The sequence below is a fragment of the Empidonax traillii genome, unplaced genomic scaffold (genome assembly GCF_003031625.1).
Source record: "Empidonax traillii isolate 1590-97213 ecotype Southwest subspecies unplaced genomic scaffold, ASM303162v1 scaffold364:size1245619, whole genome shotgun sequence".
Taxonomy (NCBI): Eukaryota; Metazoa; Chordata; class Aves; order Passeriformes; family Tyrannidae; genus Empidonax; species Empidonax traillii.
In genome coordinates, this window is record NW_020955557.1 from 164,407 (window position 1) to 179,771 (window position 15,365).

Below are 15,365 nucleotides of genomic sequence, written 5' to 3' on the forward strand. Positions count from 1 at the left end.
TTGTCTTAAGTTGTTAAAGAGTAAGTAAATTGTAAAAAGACTGGGTTGTGATCATTCCTGTTCCTGAAGTACTGATGTTTTTTCAGCAGTTGTAAATCAGTGCTTAAATGGTCTCCTGGTATAGAGACAGGACACAAAGGGTTTAGCTGTGCCTTGCCTTGAAAAGTCATGGAATTTTTTTTGGTTAAACACAAAGAACTTGGAATGGTGAAATCTAAATATGTGATCTAAGCAACTTTAATTTTTGTTGCAGTTTTCTTCAAGACTGCTAATACTGTCCAATTTTATGGCATAATAGAATGACATGGACAGATCATAAATTGGACTGTATCTTTCCCATGGTTCCTGATATTAATAGAAAGAAATAAAATAAGTCTGAGCTGTTTTTATGTGCCACTGAAGAGAATGGTGTGATGGTGAGGCCAGGCTGAAATTGCAGAGGGGCTCCAATAGAAACAGGCCTCGGGTTTATTAACTTGAGATAAATATTTAAAACTGTCATTTCAGTATGTGTAGAGTGTATTTTTCATATTTAAGTTGGGTCTCCTTTTAAAGTGTGTGTCAGAGAAGAGCACCTGCTCCTGCTGCAGCTCCAAGGGAGCTGCTGCTGCTGCTGGGTCAGCAGTGAGGGGGGCAGGTTTGCAGCCCTGATGCTGCAGCCAGAGCTGGGATTGACAGCCCAAGGAGACGGCAAATAGTTTCAGTATGGGCTGGCAGGGAAGTCGAGAGGGCAAGTTTTGGAGAATTTCAGCTATGTCATGGGAAATGGCCGCAGCCAGACTTGTGATTAGCAGGAGAGTGCAAATCCTCTGGGTCATTGCCAGGGTTCAGGAGGGCAGAACGCTGATGGGCTATCAAATTGTTGCCATACTTTGTTTAAAAGAGAAGGGGAGGGGAAATATAAGGAAAAAAAAAAAAACAACAAAGAAGCAGATGACTTTTTTTGGTGTCAAATTTGCCATCATTTTAATGCTGCTGACATGTACATCCTGAGCAATGCACGAGGACAGAGAAGAGCTGGAACAAGTGTACTGAAATCCTGAGAAGGTATTGAGGAAATCTGAAGAGTTAATAGCTACTCATTTGGTTTTTTCTGTGGATTAAAAGAATTCTCTCATGAATCCCCACTGATTTTTGTCTTACAAAACTTATCTTCAGCAAGGGTAGTTTTTATGTATTAGTGATCCCAAAATGGTTTTAAACTGATTTTTCTGAATCCTAAATGGAAAGCAATCATGTGGCATATTGAGGGAATATGGAAAATTATTTTTACCGTTTTTTTTTTTTACAAAAGTATATTCTGTAAGGACACTAATTAGGGCTGTAGACCAAGAGCAAAGTAGACAACTGAAACTACTCTCAGCACACTAAAATTAATTGAATGAATTTTTCTGGTGTGAGGCAAAGGTGTTGTAAATACCTGCTGTATTGGTCAGACCTGCTGAGTGTGATTTGTGAGAGCACTCAAGTCGAAGTTTCCTGGTTCTTTCCAAGTCAAACCTCTTTATTCATTCACCTCAGTTAAGTAAACAGAGGCGTTTTGTTTTGCCCCTTCTGTGGTTGCTTCCCAAACCACAGTGCCAGGGCTCTTGGAACAGCTCCTTTGCCAAGGTGCAAAGCAGGGTGAGGTTGTGCCACCGGTCCCTGGGACAGGTGGTGGCTGACCACAGTCTTGCCACAGTGGAACCCATTCATTTTGCCCTCACCCCATTTCTTTAATAGCCCTGAGTTGTTCCAGGAACGGGCTGGAGCTGGGATTGATTGTACCAGCTTGTTGCAGGAGGAACCCACAGCCTGCTGAGCTGAGCAAGCCCTGCCTGGATCCCTGCCCTGAATAACAGTGAAATGCGTGGGTGCTTGCTTTAAGCATCCCAGAGGGATGCCAGGGCTCCAGACTGACTGGCATTCCTCCTATCAGGACTCTGAGTCTAAATGACAGCGTTGATGCTGCCCTGACCCTCTCCCAGTGGCCGTGGTTATGGAGCATCGGGATGCCCAGAGCTGGCTGTGGAACTTGCTCCTCTGGCTGATTAACAGAGGGAGGAACCGACTGCGCTGGAGGGGTAAAAACAAAGTCCTTTTACCTGGGTTAACTCTTAAGTTATCCAACCTTGTTTTCCAGTCACAGAGGGCAGGGACATTTGAACTGGCAAAAGCTGATTATGCCACAACTGGAACTGACAGAAGTGCTGATCAATCTGTTCCCAAAGAGTATGCTGGGTCTTATATAGTGCTGTGATTAATTTTCTGATCACCGGAGTTTTATTTGTTTCTTGTTCCCTCGCAATACTAATGACATTTCCAGTTGATCTTTCTGATTTTTCATTTCCTTACGTGTTTCAACTTTCAGTAAATACAATTCCACATTCTTTACTCGTGTGTAAGTTACAGAAAACTTACCCTAAAAGCAAGTCCCTGCAATTTATATGTCAGTAATTATGTTTTGCTGTATCAGTCTGATTGTTTGAAGTAATCTACCCAGCCTATTCCTTCACTAAATGCAGAGCACTTACAGGTTAATGTTTCAAGAACAATACTGTAAATGAGCAGAGCTTTGTACACTTCTATGCCAAATGCTGTCTAGATCTTGGAGTTCTTTCCCACGTGGAGCTGTCCTTCCCCCACTCCTCTGCACAGAACAATGGGAAGCAGCAGCATCGTCCATGACTCATGACACAGAGCTTAGAAGATGCTGTGGAAGCTCAGAATTGTGTCTGCAACAGCCCCAGTTGTGAATGTGGGACTATTTGCTGACCAGTTGAGGGCTTACATGAGGCTCTAAGTCTTCAAAGTGATAATACTGATGGTTTTGCATTGTTTAAAAAACCCACACAGATTTGTGAAAGTCATGTATAAAAAGCATTGTGTCAACCTGTGCTGATTTTGATAGCATTTTGGGAAGGTTAAGTTGCATATCAGCAGTCTAGTAGGCTGTTGTTAGTGCTTGAGATTCATGTGTTGTCTCATAAAAACAAGAAATTTCCTAAATGAGAATTTTTTGACTAAGAAGTAGCTAAACTGGGTGTAGAAGTAATAGCCAGGAGCTGCAGTGAAATAAAGCTGTATCTGGTTTAGTGGGAGAGGTGTTCATTCCTAAGGGATGAGTGGAACTGATAAGCCCCAAAATGCAGATGTGTTCTGTATTGTCCCCAGTGCCCTGTGCACTCAGTTTGCATGGAGTGATATGCAGGGTCTGAAAGGTAGTTCTGAGGACATCTTAAACCTCTGAACTGAAGGATTAAGAGGTCACCACAAGAACTTCTAGTCACAGAATCCTGGAGTCTGAGGCAGTGCTGTGCTGTATGAGGAGTGTGTTCCACTGTAACCAGTGACAAAACACACCAGTGCTTTTGGGGATGAAGTGGAGGGATGAACAAGTATGAAAGATGGGACAATCTTCAAAGCATGGAGAGGTAACAGCTGCCTGAAAAACACACAGGAATTTCTCCCAAGTTTTCAGCATCCTTAAAACCAGAAGAAAGCACAAAAGTGCCCAGATGTGTGGAAGGGATCTGCGGTGTAAATGCGTGAATACCATCATGATTGACATACTCTCAGTGACTCTGGAGAATGTTTTTAATTACATTGTTTTCGTGTAGTGCTGTGTGTGAAATGTTTTGATCTCACATAGGAAGAAGAGTTAGGTCTGTAACAACCACATGAATGGTGTGAGAGTGCTTTTCAGTGTATTTCTGTGCCTGGAAAAGCTGGCATGTTGTTCCCTGTCATCAGCTCAAGACGTGAAAAGGAAATGTACAACTGCTGAAAGTTGTGCAAAGAATCTGGTGAGGAATCTTCTGTCTTTGAAGATCTCCATATGTGAAGCATCGTGTATGTTTTGAGGACGACTTGGTTCTTGGGATTCCTGCAGGTACTAAGGAGGAACGTGTGTGTTTACCGGGCCTGTGTTTGGCAACAGTTTACCAGCACAAGATAAATCACCGAGCAAACGCGTAAATATGCGAAGTTATTGTCTTTGTGAGAATTTAGCACAGTTAGAAAGCTCTGTCCAACTGTGATCTGTGTGGTCTGGCTTCTGGCAGTCAACATACTGCAAGTGTAGAAGCCAATGTTCCAGAAAGTGATCTGTAAAGAGCTCCTGATGGGCAAGTGTTGTGTTGTCAGAGATCAGATCGTGCTGTTCCGATAACAAAGCATCCATCTTTTTCCTATTGGCTGCCTTAGTCGAGGGAGGCTTAACTTCCAGACTGGTGTGTCTTCCAAGCACTGAGATTACTGAGGTTCAGCTGCTGGAGGGAAGGGCTTGCTCGAGGAGCTGTTTGACTGGAAAATACACGGCTTGAAGGTCATGAACGGTTTCTAAAGGGAGAGTGGGAAGGAGTAAGTGGAGCTCAGAGAGAGACGGGGCTTTAAGTTGCAACCTTTAATGAAACTGCGTGCTGGGCTCAGACCTAGACCTATAGAAAACAGAGTGTACCCCTTAAGAGTAAGGAGGATCTGCTTCTGTTTAAATACAGTGTTTCTTCACTGCAGCCACCTGGCTGTACCTGCACCATGCAGCACTTCCCCACTGCTCTGCTCAGCAGAGCGATGTCAGTGTCCATCTCACTCCTCCTGGAAACCCTGCTGTCCTATGGCATATTTCTTCTGAATTCTGGAAGCATATTCAGCTGTTTGGTGCAGTTCATGACCTACTTCCGTATCAAACCTCATCAAGGTAATTAATTTTCAACAGCAATTGCTGCAAACCTTGAGAAGTATGTTGTATGTGTGGCTCTGAGGGAGTGCCCCAGAGCACAGGAGTAGTATATATAGAAAATCAGAGATTCCTCCCTTTCCCTTCAGGATAACAGTGTTAAAGATGGAAAGAAGGACCTTAAAAAGAGAGCTTACAGTCAGCTTTTCTTCTGATGCTGGTGGAACAGGGATGTTCAGTGACTATGGAGAAAGACTCCAGAATGGTAAGAGAGTGAGATTTGCACCTGGAGGGTGTCCTGAAGTGCTGGGCAGAAGAACTTATGAGTCAGGGAGTCGTGTTTCTGTAAAGAGGATGCACTGGATTGATTTATTTATATCTTTTTGACATTTACTTGTTTTCCGACTTTGTCTTGATGTTTCTGGGACTGATTTGTTGCTGGGTTTTGCTCTGCACCTCGTGGTTACTTGGGTTGCCGTGTAGGCTTTTTGTGCTGCTTCTGAAACAAGGTGGCTAAGGTTGCTGCTGTCCAAGTTAGAGCCTTCAGAAATCAGAAAGGGGGATAAGGGTTAAACTGAGGGGGTTGTGGTATCGAAGTGCCTTTGCCCATACTTTTGTATCATGAGCTGGAAGTCCTGTGGGTTCCCAGTGGCTTTATTCTGAATTAAGGTGAGCTGGTAGACATGCAGATTAGAGCTTAAATGGTACTTGAGAACAGCACTTCTGGTGAAGCTCTGCTGTTTTGCCACAAAACAGATGGAGCTTTACTAAGGTGTTTCATAAAAATTCTGGGGATGGCTTTGACAGACAAGATCAGGAGGAGAATTTAGCACTCAGATGGCTCTCAGCTATCCCAGGAAATCCTGAGCAGAATCTTCTCTCTCTGGTGATTAAAAAAATATCTCCTGAGAGTGGGGATTGTGAATGTTAAATTCAGAGAAAAGTCTGTTGCTTTTATAGTAACGAGACATAATTGAAAGTAATGTTTATTTCACAAGAATATTTTCTGAGTGGGCTATAGGAAGGGAAACAGGCTGCACCAATCCAGGTAGAAATGTTCTGCAGAGTAAATCTGATTTTTCCTTCTTTGTAGAGTATAGGCTGGGCCTAGTGGTGAAGTTTACTTACCGTTTTAATCTTCTTTTCAGACAAACAGAAAATTTACTAACTAGATTAAACATTTTGTAAGAACGGAGTGGAGTAATATTTAAACCCACAAAGATCCTGGTTTTGTAGGAGAAGTTTGAAATACAATTTTAATAAGATTATTGACTAAGTTTGGGGGAATAAAGCAGCATTTCTATTAATTGCAGAGTTGATTTTATTGATCTAGTCTACTAACTCTTATGATGGATAATCTAATTGTTCTATGCTTTGAAAATCTCATCACACCAGCATTTGGGCAGGAGTTCAAGGTCATATCTGGCTTTATGATGGAGCACATTTCTTTTCTTGCAGTGATTTCTTGCATGATACAAACGCAGTAGAACAGAGGCTTAACAACAACAGCAACAAAGAACGCGCCTGCTTTGAAACCAGAACCACAATCACATTTTCCGCGTTTATGTAGAGATAGTGAAGTTAAACTTGCCTTCTGGTTCAAGATATGACATACAGAGCAGTGTATATTCAACTCATCTGTGTGCACAGCTCCAAGGCTCAGCCTTTCTCTGAGAGAAGCACAGCTGAGTCAAGATCTTCATTTCAAGCTTTGGAAATCTTTTGGCTACCTTTGAATAAAACAAATAAGTTTGTCAATTGCTTGTTGCTCTAGGTTTGTTTTCTTTTTTTTTTTTTTTTCCCCTTCTCAGTTGACTTGTCTGCCAGCACAGATTGTCTCACAGGCCAGTGTGCTGTGTCTCGGTAAATGTTGTGTGAAATGAGAGTTTTGTAAGCTCATAGTTCTCTTTGTCCATTCCACTGTGTTGGGGGAATGAGGATGGTGCTATTTATTCATCAGTGGCAAAGCCTTGTGAAGCAGAACTGCTGCAGCAGATGAGAAAACAGTTGTCAGTAGATGTAAAATTACAGATAAGCTGACTGGAATTACTGCTTGAGCATGGGGAAGAGTCTTTGGAGATACATCAGTTTGGATGGTGAGGGGCATGGAGGAAGAGGTGGATTTGGTGGAGAACTTCCCTTGCTGGGTTTGGTTGTGGGCTCGCTGCGTGCAGGTGAGCAGGAGTTCCTGTGGAGCATTTTGGTTTTAGTTATGATTCCTGTCTGTGGTTGCAGGATTTTAGTCTTAAATGATCCATGGTACTCCTTTGAGCTCCACAACTTGAGTATGGGGAGAGACTGGATGTCTAAAGCATTCCTGGAGTCTTACAAGAACTCAAAACATTGATCTTTGCAAAATCATAGGTGTGGATTTGTTTTAGCAGGCTGACTAAAGCATTATTAACCCCAGTGGCTTTGGAAATTCAAATTAACTTTAATATTTTTTTGGAACGGCAAAAATAAGATCAAAAATTACTTGCATGGTATTAGAATATTGGTTATTAACAGCTTAGAGCCAGGCTGGTTTTAGAGATGTTCTCCAATATAAATGTGAAAATGCGAAAATATTTAGGTGATAAAAAAAGAGCTGTTCTATCAGGAAGCCTGTTCCTACTGTTAAGGTGTAAGCCATAAGGATTTATATCTTTCAGAAATAAGAAATATGCCTGTTCTTTCAGTTGGCTGTATAACTGTTATCTCTGCTATTTCCATTGTAAGTAGAAATTGTTTAGCCCAGCTTTGACTTGTTTGTAATATTTGTTTGTTATTTTTGTGATGTTTACTTTGTACTCTCGAGTTAAAGTGTACATTGCCTGTACCATTGAAATGCAAAAATCAAAGGTGCAGTTACCATGGCATCTCACTTTTGGATTGGGAAGTGTGCAGCATTTATTTTGACTGCTTGATTTTAATCTATGGCCAGATAAACTTAACATTTTACTTTGTATAATTTGATGTACAGTTATTTTCATGTGTCTATTTTATGAATTTTACTATATATAGATCTGCATCAAACCAATTCTATATACAATGTGTTGCTTGATTTGTCTGATGTGGGTTTTTTTCCCTCCAAAATTATTTTTTAAATTGTAATTTCATCTGATGGAAGGTAATTGCTGTGTTTTTAGGTACAGGCTGTATGACAAAAATAACCCTCTTAGCTTGCTGCAAAAAGATTATGCAGAGAAATGGAAAAGTAAATATAAACTTAAAAAGGAGATGAGATTACATCTCTGACTTATGCTTAGTCATTTTAGGAGGAAGCCTGTTCATCAGCTTCACTTCAGAATGGATTTTGCTATTAGTGAACTTGTGATGCAGAAAGCTTCAGTCACTCTTTAAATAGAAAAGAGAGTACAGCTGTTTGGGGTTTTTCTTATCCTAAAAAGGCAGGCAGACTTTAAAGCCCAGTTCTGCAGCCTCTCCCTTGTTGGCAGAATTATCAGAGGGACAGATAAGAGTGAATTTTGTGGGTGCCCCTCCCTCAGCTGAGATGCCCTTCCTGAAGGGCTTAGGGATGGTTTTCCCACTGAAATGCAAATGGGAACTACTGGGGCAAAATGGTCCAAGTTGTGTACATCACCAAGCACTCGTGCAGGTGCCTGCAGGCAGTGAAATCCTGCCCTGCTTCTGCCGAGCAGACAACGAGGCGAAAGGAGCTTTTCCCACGGAGTGAGGAACAAACGCTTGCAGTTGTGTGGAAAACTGTTCACAGACGGGCAGGGGTGGGTGCAAAGCAGCAGCACCAGGGGTAGTTCAAGAGGAGAAGGGTGGTGAGTTAATGACCGTTCCTCCGAGGTGAGGAGGGACAGGGAGCCGTGGAATGTAAATATTCCGAATACTTGCTGTTGGAAACCTGTGTATGTTTTTCTTCTGGGCTTTTTAAAATCCAGTTAGCCAAATAACCCAGACAATTTGCTTGTACTTATTTAGGCAGGAAGCCAGCTGTTCAATTTGTCCATATCAACTATCTGAGCATTTAGAAGCATAAATATTCGATGTAGCTTTTGCTCTCTTGAAGTACAAAGTACGTTAAAAACATTCCCTGTAAGTGTTTGCCTTACCTTTGTCTACAGATCAACAATTTCTAATTGAAAAACTGCCTCATTTCAGGACAATTAATTTGGCTCGGAGCAAATTAATGATAATTGTAACCTTTGGACAAAAGGATCTGATTAATTGTAATTATTCTGTGTGCAAAGATGCAGAAAATTTTGCTGATTACGGAGAGTAGAAAAAAAAGTCAGTTTTTCCTAGACAATTTTAAAAATCGGTTCATTTGGTGCATCTTCCCTTCCTGTGAAAAAGCTGCTACTTCTGCCATCTTTTGACTCAGTAAAAATCTTACCCAAGTATAGTAGTGGTATTTATTTGGAAGGCAAATGTTTATTTTTGTGCCTAAGGACAGGATGTGTTTGTGCCTCCCCTTCGGGTCTAAGAGGGGAAGGGGAAGAGAAGTCCTGAAGTCTGACTGTGGCGTTTGAGAATTCATCCCAAGGTTTCAGTCTTGACAGAATTCCTGAAAAGAGGGTGGCTTATCCCATGAAGCTAAACTTGTTACTTTTGAGTTCCTAATCACAGATAATAATTAAATTGACCTGCTTAATACAGGGCAGCTCTGTAGCTGATGTGTGAAGTTGTTGTCAGAAATAGCCTGCAGTGTATAAGCTACAGAGCACAGACACAGCAGAAATCCTGCCCCAGAGAAAGGGAATACCAGAATATAGAACAGATCAACTGGGGATGCAATAGATCTTCGTTCTCAAAGATTTATTGGGTGAACAGGAAAGTAGTTGAAAGCAGTTTGTAAAATAATACCTGTTAAGCTGAACAGAAGCTTCTTGGTTTCTATACGGACAATTCCTACAAATAAGCAGTGGTTTGGTTTGTCAGCAGGAGATGCTCTCATTTACACTGACACCTCCCTCTGTGCCGTGCAAGGTTGTTCCTGGTGCTGTTTGATGCCCCAGGAGTGAGGAAATGGCCCAATTCTCTCTCCAGGAGCACCAGTGCCCAGTGCTGGATCAGCCAGAGAACTACCAGGAGAGACCCAACAGCACTGGAGGCTGGAGAGAATTCCAGATCCCCTGACAAACACACTCATGGAGAATGGGCCAGGCTGCAGGGAGAGGAAACAGTGTTTTGATTATTGTGTTCCAATAGCCTCCAACTGCTTTGGGTGCAGAGGTTCTTTTGAATCTTTAAAACTCCTGTTACCTGGGGGTGTGTAGGCAAGTGTGGTTTGATCAGTGAATTTTTCAGTATAAACAGTATTTGGGGGATCAGTATTCGTTATATAATTTGCTTTAATTCCTCTGGGAATTCATTATATAATTTGCTGATTCCTCTGGGCTTTTCTTTCTTCCTGTTTCTATTCTTTCTTTCTTTCTTTCTCTTTTTTTGGTGAAATTCCCTTTTGTGTTTGCTGTCCTGGGGTGACACCCAGAGCTTTAGCTGCTGGTGTGCTGAGCTGCGCAGGCAAGTCCCATTAGGAAGATTGGGGTCTTTCTCTATAACCTAACAATAAGCTGAAATGGAAACCAGCCACTTTAGTTGATTGTATTCCATTTACATTAGTTGTTGGGTGATATGACACCTGAAGCCTTGATGTACAAAACCTCCTTGGATAAAGCACCAACAACAATAGTGTCCAACTGCTCCAGCAAATTTTATTTACTATTATGAGGCAGCTAACCTTTTTATTTATCTATTTATTTATTGGCTTTGCATTTTATCAATTTTTTGCTGAATTAGGGCATTGTGAATATTTCAAAAGCCATATCTGTGATATTTGACAGATAAGAATTGTAAGGTCAGACGTATGTCACAAATAGCACATAACAGATTTACAGTGGACTCTTCTAGCTACTTAAGAAATTTAGGAGAAAGTTATTTTCTGCTGTTCTCTCTAATTACTCACTTTTAGCCTTTTTGATGTTAATATGCAGTAACAGCTACTGAAGACAAATGTCCTTTGAGGTTTTACTCACAGCTGTGGTGATGGTCTTGGCATCACCAGGACCTGCTTTTAGCCACGATGTCTTTGACTTCCTTTGCTGCCGCTTTGTTAGGATGTCACCTCAGACCAGCAGTGCTTGTCTTCTTAGCCTGAATGATCAGAAATTAAATTATTGTATCACCATCACAGTTTGATAGTTAGGAAAGCTGGCATGCTCTTGTTAATGGAAAAGGGAGCTGTAGTTAAATAAAAAAATAGTTAAAAAACAACAATAAACCAAAGAAATCACCCAGAAACAGACAGTGGATCTTTATATTATGCTTACATTCATAGTTAGGCTAATCAGGTTTTATTTACAATAATTTGAAAGGGAAATGCTCAAGTTAAGAAGCCAGGAGGAATCCTGGGGGCTGTCTGTGTTTGGAAGCACCACAGAGGCTGTCCACAGACTTGATCTATAGTTTCACAGTGTGCAGGAAACGTGTCATTTCACTCAGGGCTGTAAGATCAGTGCTATAATACATCTCACTCACTGGAGTGTGACGAATCAAATAACTGTCTGACAAGATCTGCTTCTTGGGAGCTCTGCAGAGATGAAATGAGGTCTGAATTCAAGGGCATGTGAGAAAAATACTTTAGAAAAATACCTGGGGATGAGAACTAAATGTACCAAAAGAAGGTAAAATGTTTAATTTTTAAAGGCATATTTGCTGTGTTTGGTTCAATAAGTTAATGTTTTCCATATTCTCTGCTCACAAAAAGAAAAAGCAGAATGTGTGTTCTTAAGCAGTTTCTTGACAAGGGCCAGTCCCATTTCTGTCATTAACGAAGGATAATGTCTGGAGTGGCAAATGTCCAGAAAAAGCAATCCACTATAAAGGCATATTTACTTCAGTCAGAGAATTTGAGCTGTGGTTAAAGTATCAATATTAGCTTAAGAAAGTATTTGGCAGAGAGAGAGCCCAAAACACAACTGGTTACCTTACTTAGCGTGTTTGTGCTTGGGCGCTTTCCCCTGGTTGTCACAAAGCCATTTTGAAGGGTAAGCATATATCTTAATTCTTGGCTCTGCAAGGGTGAAGCTCTAAAAAAGAGGTTTATTAATAATTATCAGTGGCTGTGTGATACACAGGTAGAATGCAGAGCCCTCTCCTGCTGCTGGAAGTGGTGTGCAGGTGAGGAGGAAGCAGCGTCAGGCATTTGACTGGACCAGGTTTACCAGTTCCTTGCTGGAATACGAAACGTCTGAGGAGATGTATCACTGGTGGGACACCATCTCCCCTTCTGGCCATCAGTGCTCTCTGTAACACTCCTCTCTCATTATGGGTTTCCTGTAAATTCAAAGCTACAGCATCTGTGCACGAACTGTTCTCTGGAAGAATTCCTTGCCTTATTATTAATACGCTGCTGTAACCAGTTCCAAGCTATCTGCACTCCTTCACACCCTCCCCCCGTGTAGAGATTTAAAAATAAAAATGAACTGAGTCTTGAAGTGGGAAGCATGAGAACCTCTGTGGCTTATTCCAAATACATGAATATATTTGGGGCTAAGTATTGGTCAGATAGGAAGCGTAATTCCAAATGACTCCTTTGGGAATATCGTTCTGGAGGGGAACAGGGCTCTTCTTGATTCAGCTAAGTCATGTTTTCTGTCAGCTTGCTCATTGGCTGTAGATGTATTTCAGATTATTTTAATGTCTTAGCCAGGTTTTACCTCAATTACTCAGCTACAGGAGTGTTTGTGCAGCTTCTGATACCGTGGAGCTGAAGAAACTACTTTGTGTTCAGCAGTCCAAACATTTTCTGTCTGGTACAGAAACGGACTGTTCTGACACATCCTTCAGTATTTTCTAATTAGAATTTAATGAAATACAGAAATTCTTGCTTGTAAATAGTTTCTCTAGTCTGGTACAACAATATAAGAGTAATTGGAAACGTGAAGTGTGAGTGTCCTGTGTCCATTCTCATGTTTTAATTCTCAGGAGTTGATTTTGTGGTGAAGAGTCAAGAAAGGTTAATCTTTCCTTAAATGAGATTAAGGCTAGGGAGCAGCATGATTCACTTTGCAAATTAATTAGCAGTAAATGTGTAAAATGCAGATTACTTGCTTTGACTGTGATAAAGGATAAGATTATTTTACTGAAAGCGGGATCAATGCAAAATTTGGAATATATGCTGATATAATCATGCCTTAAGTACAGTTAAAACATGATCATTGCTGACCTGATCACATTTTTCAATAATTAACAGAACTTCCATTTTTGAGGGTGTCTTCCAGCTTGGGTTGTGTTTGGATTTTTTTTTTTTTTTTTGTCTTTAGCTTTTACCCCTTGAAGTTTTTTCCTTGAGTAAGAATTTCAAATATGGATTAATTTCAAGATCATTGCTGCTTAATACATCTTATGTGAACATAAGGGTGTTTATAGAAGTATTTTCTATTAATTGAGGGTATTGGTATGAAATACTTTGGGCTTAGATGTTAAAGTTCAGTTCTTGGGTGGTTTGAAGGGTGTTTTGATAATGCAAGAAGGGGGGGGGTGACATATTGAACAATATCAACACCAACAGATTTCCCCTGTATCTTCCAACTTCTTTTAACTATCCAAATCCCTTGCCAGTACAGAGGGCTTTGGGTAACTTAATTAAACTATTAATTTATTAACTTTAGAATTTTATTTACCCTTCTTTGGTGTAATGTTACCTGTCCTTAGGTGATCCTAATAAGTGGATGCATATTATTGCAGTGTTATCTTGACTTATTTTGTGATAAATGGCTTTGACATTTTCTAGACTTGTCTTTCCCAAAGTATTTAGAAAGATTTTGTATTCGTAATAAACATCTTCATCTCAGAAACTGATAATAAAGGTCTGCTACAAGTAGGAATTGAAAATGTCAATTTGTTTGAACAGCTTGTGTTGTTTTAGCACAAATTGTTTGGTGAGTACACAAGGCTCCAGTTCCATCTGAATGGCACTAAATTATGCTGAACTAATTATATTCTTGCTTTATGTAGCCTGACATTTAATTACAGAAATTAAATTCCATGTGCACACCTCACCCCGTGAGTGCATGACATGGGGCTCTCTTTCCTTTAGCTCCTTCTCACCTGCTTTATCTCCCCATCAACTTCTCATTTGCAATAAAAACGCATTTCCATGGCAGCTTTTACCTGAGATGTTGCCTTCGAGTTGCAGTTCATAAGCCATGTCAGCAATTGGCAGAGGTGCCATTTTTTAATTATTTTTGAGTGTGTATCAGGCTTAACTGATGGAGTTCTTTTCAATAAATTATGATTTGACCTTTTTTGTTCTCCATGGAAACCATCCTTTTATTAATGTTACTGTTCTCCAGCAGCTTTTATGAGGTATCAGAATCAGTGAGCAGATATTAAAGGAAAATAATTCCACACAAACACTCCCTTCCCCCACCGAAGAATACCATTTATTCTAAATTGCATTTTCAGGTAGGAAAATCTGGATGAAGCATTAGATGAGTTGGTAAATATATCAGCTGAATCTGTTACCCAGTGCATGGGCTGGTCAGAAAGGAGCAGTCAGCTACCAAGGGATGGTGAAACCTCGATTTACCCCCCATTCCAAAGGGAGGAATATTCCAGGTTGCCCCTGCAGTGGAGTTAAGCCAGGGCACAGCTGTATAAAAGTACAATTGCAGAACACTCATTCAGTTATGGCTTTTTCTTAAGGCTAAAATAGAAGGTGTGGCTGAGAAATTTCTCGTTTGCCCCACACAGCTGGAGCGTTAAAGCATCTTGGTGTTCCAAGTGTGGGCTGGCTCCTGGTGAGCTCCTGCTGAGCTCCTGGTGAGCTCCTGGGTGTGCTGCTCGCACAGACAGAGCCTGGCTCACCTGGGACAGTGGCAGGGTACAGGCAGAGGATTGGGTGGAGGGCAGTTCTAAAAGCAGGTGGGAATTATTTCTCAGTACTGTTTCCTGAAGACTCAAAGTGTTTTGAAAGTAAAAAAAAAAAAAAACTCTCAGGGCATAGAAAAGAAAAATAGTCGGTTTGCTGTAAGTATGTTGAAATACAACCAGATCATCAGAAGACAAGTTTAAACGTTTAAAACTTTACGTGTTACATGCAGTTTTATATTGTGGTGATCTCTGGACTCAAAAACGTCTCAGAAAATTAAAATTTAATCGTTGTCATTATGTTGCATTTGCCTCTGCAGTTTTAAATTTCAGATTAAATAGTGTATCTAGAACAAAGCTGTGAAGTGTATCTGGACTTTCGTATGGCACATGATGAGATCCTCTGGGTCTACTTGGAGTTATTTTACCATATGATCATAATCTTGTCAGATAAGTGTCCTGACCTCAGGGATTAAGTATCTTGTCTCTGTTTCTCAGGGTGATGCTGTGTGCTTTTGGAGATGTCTCAGACTGTCTTGAAGTCTTTAAACTACCCTCTTGTGTAATCATGCAAAAAAAAGGATTTATTTTTGTGTGTGAGCATGAACAGGATAAATGTATTTTTTTGTTGTTTTTTTTTTGGTTGGATACTGATGCTTAATCAGACTTGTGCTGGAGCTGCAGTTGTGGGTGACATAACTGATGGGAGGGTATAGATTGGCATTTCCCCAGGTGTGCACGGTATGCACAGCCTGCCTTTCCAGGGGAACTCTGCCTTCCCTCATGGCTCCATGAAAAGCGCTCCACGTGTGAAGTGTGACCTTCAAGTGCCTGCAAAGCAGATAAAACGAGCCTGATTTGCATCGAGCCTCTTACTCTG

The 15,365-nt window shown here is 40.8% G+C and overlaps 1 protein-coding gene across 1 annotated transcript in view; it reads left to right on the plus strand.

Moving 5' to 3' along the window:
* The window catches only part of SLIT3 (slit guidance ligand 3), a 482,804-nt gene that overhangs the window by 60,574 nt on the left and 406,865 nt on the right, over positions 1–15,365 (plus strand). The window lies entirely within an intron of this gene.